Genomic DNA, 10,000 nt, shown 5'->3' with positions numbered 1-10,000 from the left:
GGATGGTCGATAGGGTTTTCTGGGTGGTCGTTTGGGTGTTCTGGGTGGTCGATAGGGTGTTCTGGGTGGCTGATAGTGTGCTCTGGGTCGTCGATAGGGTGTTCTGGGACGTCGATAGGGTGTTCTGAGTGGTCGATAGGGTGTTCTGGATGGTTGATAGGGTGTTCTGGGTCGTCGATAGGGTGTTCTGGGTGGTTGATAGTGTGCTCTGGGTCGTCGATAGGGTTTTCTGGATGGTTGATAGGGTGTTCTGGGTGGTCGATAGGGTGTTCTGGGTGGCTGATAGTGTGCTCTGGGTCGTCGATAGGGTGTTCTGGGTCGTCGATAGGGTGTTCAGAGTGGTCGATAGGGTGTTCTGGATGGTCGATAGGGTGTTCTGGATGGTCGATAGGGTGTTCTGGGTGGTTGATTGGGTGTTCTGAGTGGTCGATAGGGTGTTCTGAGTGGTCGATAGGGTGTTCTGAGTGGTCGATAGGGTGTTCTGGATGGTCGATAGGGTTTTCTGAGTGGTCGATAGGGTGTTCTGGGTGGCTGATAGTGTGCTCTGGGTCGTCGATAGGGTGTTCTGGGTCGTCGATAGGGTGTTCAGAGTGGTCGATAGGGTGTTCTGGATGGTCGATAGGGTGTTCTGGGTGGTCGATAGGGTGTTCTGGATGGTCGATAGGGTGTTCTGGATGGTCGATAGGGTGTTCTGGGTGGTTGATTGGGTGTTCTGGATCGTCGATAGGGTGTTCTGAGTGGTCGATAGGGTGTTCTGAGTGGTCGATAGGGTGTTCTGGATGGTCGATAGGGTTTTCTGAGTGGTCGATAGGGTGTTCTGGGTGGTCGATAGGGTGTTCTGGGTGGTCGATAGGGTGTTCTGGGTGGTCGATAGGGTGTTCTGGGTGGTCGATAGGGTGTTCTGGGTGGTCGATAGGGTGTTCTGGGTGGTCGATAGGGTGTTCTGAGTGGTCGATAGGGTGTTCTGGATCGTCGATAGGGTGTTCTGAGTGGTCGATAGGGTGTTCTGAGTGGTCGATAGGGTGTTCTGGGTGGTCGATAGGGTGTTCTGGGTGGTCGATAGGGTGTTCTGGATGGTCGATAGGGTGTTCTGGATCGTCGATAGGGTGTTCTGAGTGGTCGATAGGGTGTTCTGGATCGTCGATAGGGTGATCTGAGTGGTCGATAGGGTGTTCTGAGTGGTCGATAGGGTTTTCTGGGTGGTCGATAGGGTTTTCTGGGTGGTCGATAGGGTGTTCTGAGTGGTCGATAGGGTGTTCTGGATGGTCGATAGGGTGTTCTGGGTGGTCGATAGGGTGTTCTGGGTGGTCGATAGGGTGTTCTGGGTGGTCGATAGGGTGTTCTGGATGGTCGATAGGGTGTTCTGGATGGTCGATAGGGTGTTCTGGGTGGTCGATATGGTGTTCTGGGTGGTCGATATGGTGTTCTGGGTGGTCGATATGGTGTTCTGGGTGGTCGATAGGGTGTTGATTGGGTGTTCTGGGTGGTTGATTGGGTGTTCTGGGTGGTCGATATGGTGTTCTGGGTGGTCGATATGGTGTTCTGGGTGGTCGATTGGGTGTTCTGGGTGGCTGATAGTGTGCTCTGGGTGGTCGATAGGGTGTTCTGGGTGGTCGATAGGGTGTTCTGGGTGGCTGATAGGGTGCTCTGGGTCGTCGATAGGGTGCTCTGGGTCGTCGATAGGGTGTTCTGAGTGGTCGATTGGGTTTTCTGGGTGGTCGATTGGGTGTTCTGGGTGGTCGATTGGGTGTTCTGGGTGGTCGATAGGGTGTTCTGGGTCGTCGATAGGGTGTTCTGGATGGTCGATAGGGTGTTCTGGGTGGTTGATTGGGTGTTCTGGGTGGTCGATATGGTGTTCTGGGTGGTCGATATGGTGTTCTGGGTGGTCGATTGGGTGTTCTGGGTGGCTGATAGTGTGCTCTGGGTGGTCGATAGGGTGTTCTGGGTGGTCGATAGGGTGTTCTGGGTGGCTGATAGGGTGCTCTGGGTGGTCGATAGGGTGTTCTGGGTGGTCGATAGGGTGTTCTGGGTGGCTGATAGTGTGCTCTGGGTGGTCGATAGGGTGTTCTGGGTGGTCGATAGGGTGTTCTGGGTGGCTGATAGTGTGCTCTGGGTGGTCGATAGGGTGTTCTGGGTGGTCGATATGGTGTTCTGGGTGGTCGATATGGTGTTCTGGGTGGTCGATAGGGTGTTCTGGGTGGTCGATATGGTGTTCTGGGTGGTCGATATGGTGTTCTGGGTGGTCGATATGGTGTTCTGGGTGGTCGATTGGGTGGTCGATTGGGTGTTCTGGGTGGTCGATAGGGTGTTCGGGGTCGTCGATAGATAGGGTGTTCTGGGTGGTCGATAGGGTTTTATGGGTAGTTGATAGCGTGTTCTGTGTGGTTCCTTGATGGTTTGTCTGTCTTGTGTGTTTATCCTGAAGTTGTAGGTTACAAGTATAAACAATTACAATAGTGGTGCTTGACTTGGTAAACACCACTAAGTAATTGTCCCTATAACTTGGTTTGGTTGTAGAAGCGGTTGGGGCTGAAGTCAGACAGCACTAAGAAAAACATTTTGCTGAAATTATCCTAAGCCTTCATGTCAATAAGCAGATGTATTAAGGAGAGCTGAAGATCAAGGCTCTGGATGTGAAAGGACTATGTCGGGTTGTAACCGTTATAGTGCCATCCTCTTTGTGCACGATGCCATTCCATCTTCAGAGGAAACTTTAATGCTATTTTCATATCAACCTGACATGTCATCCCTTCAGCTATCACATCACTCTTTTATCTTCCTCACCTCTCATTTATTCTTTTTTCTTTACAAGAGTTCCAGAAATTATTTGACATGTAGTATTTTGGGCTTTAGATTTAAAACGAAATGTCTCTATTAGGGCATAATAAAATGTAATATTTACAATATGTGTGTGTTTATTATATCGTAGTGTCTTGTGTTCAGTAGGTCTCTGAAACTGTGAAATTAGTTTTTTACTCAAATTTAGTTCTTTTAATTTAATATTATGAACCTGTTCTGCTTCTTTTAAGCAATTTCAGAGCAGATGCATGAACTTCAAGCTCTGAATCAAACATCATTAAACGGCTGGAGAGCTGTAATCTTTAGCTATAGCGCTCAGCTCTGCATACTGAGTTCTTCCTGGAGCTGATTGGCCAATCACACAGGATTCAGAGTGTCACATGTCAGTGGTTTTGTGTTTGTAGGTTTGTTGTTGTTGAGCGATACACGAGACTCATCCCCAGGAATTACATATTTTGAGGAATATTTTGAATAATATTGAATAATATAAAGACATATGGATGAATGGACAGATATTTATATATATATATTGTTTGGCAGTTAGGGCTGTGTGATATATATATATATATATATATATATATATATATATATATATATATATATATATATATATATATATATATATATATATATAAATTATATTTCAATATTTTCAAATTTTTACGATATTCGATATATATATATATATCTCTGTTTCCTTTTGCATTAAAAAAAAAAAATACTCTAGACCAAGTGATCACTAACTACTTTTTATTAAATGAACACATTCGCAATTTATACTTTGCAACTGGAGGAAATAATTAAACTGGGATAAGTATTTAGCTAAGAACACAAGTCTTTCTGTCTACTGTCTCTGGTTTAAGAGAAGCTCTGTGAGAAAATGTTCCCACTGGCACTAAAAAACCTCTCATATATTGTATATCTTATATAAACACACACATACACGTGTGTGTATATATATATATATATATACACGGAACGTTCTTTTTGAAAAGTATGCTTGAATTTGAAATATTCGATATTCTCAATATTGTTTTATTTTACATCGTCGTCAAAATTATTGCGATATTATTGCTAGTATTCGATATATCGTTCAGCCCTAACGGCGATATCTATCTATCTATATAGATATGTTTATTTTTTTGCAGTAGATAAACCCCAGTTTCCTCAAATTTACATCATTTTACAGATTTCTTAGGACATGGTATTTTTACCTACTTATGTTTTAATTGCAGGGACAGATGTGTATCTGTAATTAACATAATGCACACTGATATGAATGTTAATGAAATGCTTCCCCTCAGTGTTCGTAGCATGGCGTGGCTGCATGTTTAGCTCCATCTCCTGCTCTGTCTCATAGTAAATTTGCTGTTTCGTTTTGATTTTTGAATTCATTGTAGTTGTCTTTTCATTTACGTCAATTATTTGGTCCTTTTTTCTCACCCTCCCTCTCCTCTCTGTATCTATAATTTACCCCCCTTGTTGACCCTCCCATCACAATCACCCTCCTACGTACTCAAGACGTTGCCCTTCCTTCTGCTGTCCCTTCCCTGACCGATGACACGACTGACTATGTAGCGTCCAGCGCGTCCGAGCGCAGCGACCCGACGCCCTCCGCCCCCCGCGATGTCGTGGCATCTCTAGTGTCCACTCGATTCATCAAGCTGACATGGCGACTTCCTGCCGAGCCACACGGGGAGAACATCACCTACTCTGTGTTCTACAGTCTGGAAGGCACTAACAGGTTAAAGATGCTAAAAGATGCCAGTGTGTGTTCCATATTGGAAAATGATAATTTAACGTAGTTGAACAGAACCGTTTTCGCTGCCTCTGCAGGTTGTTAAAGGAACTGCAACAGAAAATACAGTCTGTGGGAGAGATGCAGGTCACCATCCAAAACCTCGTCCCAGACACCAGGTACACGTTTTGGGTGGTCGCGTCCAACGCTAACGGCCCGGGCGAGAGTTCCACCCCACTAACACTGGCCACCCAGCCGGAGGGTAAAACAACCAACACACACTGCACACTTCAAGCATTGAACACTGGGCCAAGTCTGAGGTCTCTCTCTCTCTCTCTCGACACACACTGGTCCTGTTTGTGCGCGTCCTGCTTGTTTACCAAACGCTGTAGATCTGGAGAGCGCTGGGGTTTCTTCACAGACAGGCTCTTTCAGTCCGAGCTGGAAATGTAAACATCTGTGGAGATGTTTCATGGATTCAGGCAACTAGTATAAAAGAGACGAGAGCTCAGGGATGCAGGTGAGGTCTGAGCTGTCAGGAAAGATGCAGCTGATCTCACGGGACGAAAGGAGACTCGTGCATAGGGCAGATACAGAGACAAAAGGAAAAGTAAACCATATTTGACACACAGTATGTGCTTTGATGATGCAGTATTTTTTTTGTTTATATCCATGCATGCTTATTGTGACGTACAAAGTATTACATCCATATGAATCGTTGTTAATACCCTGTTACCATTCAAAAGTTTGGGATCTGTCATTACTTTAATTGCATTATTAAATTAATCAAACGTGACCGTAAAGACTGTAAAAAAAAAATTAAATATATGCTGTTCTTTTGAACTTTCTGTTCAATCCTGAAAAGCTAAATCCATCAGAGTTTCCACCAAAATAAGAAGCAGAATAACTGTTTTCAACACTGATAATGACAATAAATGTTTCTCGAGCAGTAAATCATCATATTATCATGATTTCTGAAGATCATGTGACACTGAAGACTGGAGGAATGATGCTGAAAATACAGCAGTGCATCACAGGAATAAATTATATTTTTAAATATATTGCAAGAGAAAAATGTTTTTTTGAGTTGTAATTATATTACATAATATTTCTATTTTCTATTTTTTAAGTTAATTAAGCCACAGAGCAGAAGAGACTTCTTTAAAAACTCACTTTAGAGTGGCATTTAAAACTGCAACATGAGCCACTAATATTATAGAAATATACAGTATATAAAAAAAATAGAATAAATGTAAAAACATAGAATAATACTTATCTCTCGTAAAGCATCTTTAAGTACCTTGAAATGTGCTCGATGAATAAAGTTGTATTATTTTTCGGATATTTTTGTTTGCCAGTCAACACAGCAACTTAATTAAATGTTACATACATTACTTCTATTAATAATATTCTGTATTAAGTAGCATTAAGTTTTTAACATTAAGTGTGCATCATACAGTAGGGGTGTTTGTTAGTGATTTTACAGTTTTTAATTCATAACTATTTAATGTGTTTTGTACAGCGTGACAATCAAGACATATGTACACTGTACATGCTCAACCCGTCACAGTGTGCAGTGTGAGATTCATCCTAATACAATTCCTGTTAGACTTACACAGACAAATTGAATTAAAGCAACACCGTTTTGTCTTTCTAGGTCAAAACTCCTCCGTTTGCTTTGCATCCGACGCGTGGACCACAATGCATTTCGTCCATTTGAAGTGTTGAATTATCCTCTGCGGGATGCAGATGCCAGAATAGTCTTCTTTTAGCATGTGATATTGTCATTATTTAACGTATGCAGCTGCGGTGGGTTGAAACGTGTCGTCTTTCGTCAGAAGTTTGCAAAGGCGACAAGAATAAGTGAAAAAAGACGAACTGTAAGGAGTGAGGAAAGGCCTTTTGTGTTTTCAGATGCATGCTTAAAGCTGAAGCACAGACAGATGTTTCTTCTGCTTTACTCTCAGTTCTTGTGTCTAAAACGTTAGGGATTTTTGTGTTCATGCAGGAGTCTTGTTTTGATTTGTTTCTGTTGGGTCTCTCAGTTCAGGTCCCGGGTCCGGCTCCGAATCTGCAGGTGGTTTCTGTCAGTGCGTCCTCGGTCACTCTGAGCTGGGACAGACCGGTGACCGGAAACGGAGAGATCCAGACCTACAGACTCTTCTACAGCGAGAAGAGCCGAGCCGAGGAGCAGGTGAGGACGCATCGAAGCTGGAGATGGAAAACTGTGTAGAAGCTTCGTTGTTATATCACAGACATGAGCTCATTAACCAATGACTACACATATTTACATGCATTTATATTCAATATCGAGTGAGCTAGCTTGATCTGATGAATGACAGACGTAGCATGATATTATCATAGGATTCGCATTGTATTTATTTCTATGTTTGTATGTGTACCATAGTAATACCATGAAATTATTCGGAAGATATCATGGTTATACTGTACTATGTTTTTTATACAATATAAACAAATATGAAATATATGATTGTTTTTATACCGTAGTAAATGTGTAAAAATATATTTAAAAACAGTGTTATAATAGAAAACATACACAAAAAAAAGGTATTACCACAATAGTAAAAAAAAAATATATAATTTTTTTTTTTTACATTATTGTGGTAATACCTTTTTATTGTGTATGTTTTCTATTATAACACTGTTTGTAAATATATTTTTGCACATTTACTACGGTACTACTATGTGTTTTTTAATATATTTTGTGCACGTTTACTGTGATCATTCTTGTGACACCGTGCATGTAGTACAGTGTTTTTATATGTATTTGAAATACTGTATTAAAATAGTTTTTGGGAGATTTTCTGTTATAATATCATGTTCTTACATATATTTGGGAAGATATGCATTTTATTTTTTTTAATTATTTTTTTTACTTTGTTAAAACCTTTTTTTTTTTTTTTTTTGGAGGAGGGGGGGTATATTTATTTATTTAATTTTTTTTTTTTTTTTTTTTTTTTTGCCATTTACTATGTTAGCACCTTTTTTATTTATTTATTTATTTTTACATATTTTGTACCCATTCACTGTGATATTACCCTGTTTTTGCAATTCATTTTTTGGAAATTTACTCTTTTTACTTTTGGATACAATTGTGTTTTATGGCTATGGTAATACCATGTTTTTGGCACACTTGTTTAAACATGTATATTTGTTTTGTTTTTGGATTACCATAAATGTGACCCTGGACCACAAAACCAGTCAAAAGGGTCAATTTTTTTAAATTGAAATTTATACACAATGAATAAATAATCTTTCAATTCATGTATGATTTGTTATGATCGGACAATATTTGACTGAGATGCAACTATTCGAAAATCTGGAATCTGAGCGTGCAAAAAAATCTAAATATTGAGAAAATCGTCTTCGAAATGAATTCTTAGCAATGCATATTACTAAGTCTTGATATATTTACAGTAGGAAATTTACTAAACATCTTCATGGAACATGATCTTTACTTAATATCCTAATTGTTTTTTTTGTAAGAAAAATGTATAATTTTGACCCATGCAATGTATTTTTGGCTATTGCTACAAATACACCCCAGAGACTTCAGACTGGCTTTGTGCTCCAGGGACACATATATACTAATCGTTCAGTAGCACAGTATATATCAGAGTACCCTGGCATGAATCCACCACAGGCGGTGTGAAATACACTGGTAAAGATGTGAGACAGACATACTGTAAGAGAAACTGTTTTATTAAGTGGTGATAAACTTGCTGTTTGTGTGTGTCCTGCAGCACGTGGACGTCACGGCTCGGTCCTGCACTGTGACGGGTCTCAAGGCGTTTACAGAGTACAGTTTCAGGGTCGTGGCGTACAACAGACACGGCCCCGGTGTCTCCACTGAGGATGTTGTGGTCCAGACGCTGTCTGACGGTGAGCTTCATCAAGTCTGAGATACTGTAGATGAAGAGCTGACTTCACACAGATCTGTCAGTGTTGTCAGCACACTTGTGGAAGTGACATGCTGACTTGATCACTTTAGTGCAGACTTAAAGCCAAACAAGTAGCATAAAAGAAGGCAAATGTTTTTCATTGGTTCAGTACAGCTGTGAACGACAGAAAACCAGTGCATGTAACATCAGATATGCACAAAATATTTTTTTTTCCAATTGATCTGATTCAGATATATTTGATTAATTATTTGAGTAGAGTTACTTTTTACACTTGTCCTCAAAACACTCATAAAAATTAAATGATCAGAAGAGAGAATGAAATTAATCTAATTTGTTATAAATGTAAATAATTGATATTTAAAAATATTTAGTCTTTAATAAAAATTATTTTTTTATAGTTAATTTTTTATTCAAACAATATTTATTTAGTTATACTGTGGTGTGCATAAAAACTATATATATACATTGTATTTATTTATTTTATGTGATACTCTGATATGCAAACAAGTAAAAATTGCATTAAATAGCCTGTTTTTTATTTTTTACATTGCTTTTTTTTAATAGAGATTTGTCGCTACTGGATAAATTATACATATATCATATTAACAATAAAATTCAAGTTTATATGTACAGCACTTTTCACGATCAAACATCATTGCAAAGCAGCTTTACAGAAAATTACGTGTATTTGTATATTTATATAGTATATTATATTTTGTATATATAGCACACAAGTGTAAATAATCAAATGTAGTGTTTTATTAATTAATGCACAAATGCACATAAACAGTGCACTGATCCAGTGCTCAGCTGAAGGAACAGAATCAAGTGTGTGTGTGTGTGTGTGTGTGTGTTTCAGTGCCGAGCGCCCCCCCGCTGAACCTCACTCTGGAGGTCCTGAACTCAACGGTGAGAGCTTTTCATGTTACTGTGAAATAATAATGTGGAGAACATATAGGATGCATTCAGGCCTTTTCTGACTAATAGTAGTTACAGTTATATTTCAGGTTCGGACAATATTCTGCCATGTTGCGGTTACTGAGAATGACAAAATAAGAGTCATTTAAAGACATTATTTCTTTGACTAAGCATTGAAGAATTTCCCTGAAAATTCTCATTGTTGTAATTTTATTTATCAGAATGCTAAATATTTTATTTTTATTATTTTTATTAAGTTTTTTATTGTTTCTTTTTTGTTTTACAGTAATTTCAATATGAATGAAAATGTGCAAATCTATCATGAAAATAATGTCACAATGTAAAAAAAGCAAAAAAAAAAAATAATAATAATGTTTGAAATTTTTTTTTTTTTTCTATACCATGTTATTACAGTTTTTCTTGCAGCATTATAACCAGTAATTAATATATATTGAATAATTACTTGGCCAGTGTCATTCATATACATGTATATATATGTATATAAATATGTGTGTGTGTGTGTGTGTAATAACTTTGCAGTAATAAGAACATGGAAGAAATTGTGATTCATTGTCATAAAAAATAATGACACATCCTTAGCCAAAAATCCTAATGGTCCCAA

General features: G+C 39.0%; 1 pseudogene; it reads left to right on the top strand.

Moving 5' to 3' along the window:
- LOC132133792 (neogenin-like) overlaps positions 1-10,000 on the top strand; it is a 99,000-nt pseudogene that overhangs the window by 59,967 nt on the left and 29,033 nt on the right.

This window comes from Carassius carassius, chromosome 50 (assembly GCF_963082965.1).
Source record: "Carassius carassius chromosome 50, fCarCar2.1, whole genome shotgun sequence".
In the NCBI taxonomy this organism is placed as follows: Eukaryota; Metazoa; Chordata; class Actinopteri; order Cypriniformes; family Cyprinidae; genus Carassius; species Carassius carassius.
This window is presented reverse-complemented; position numbering and strand designations above follow the sequence as displayed.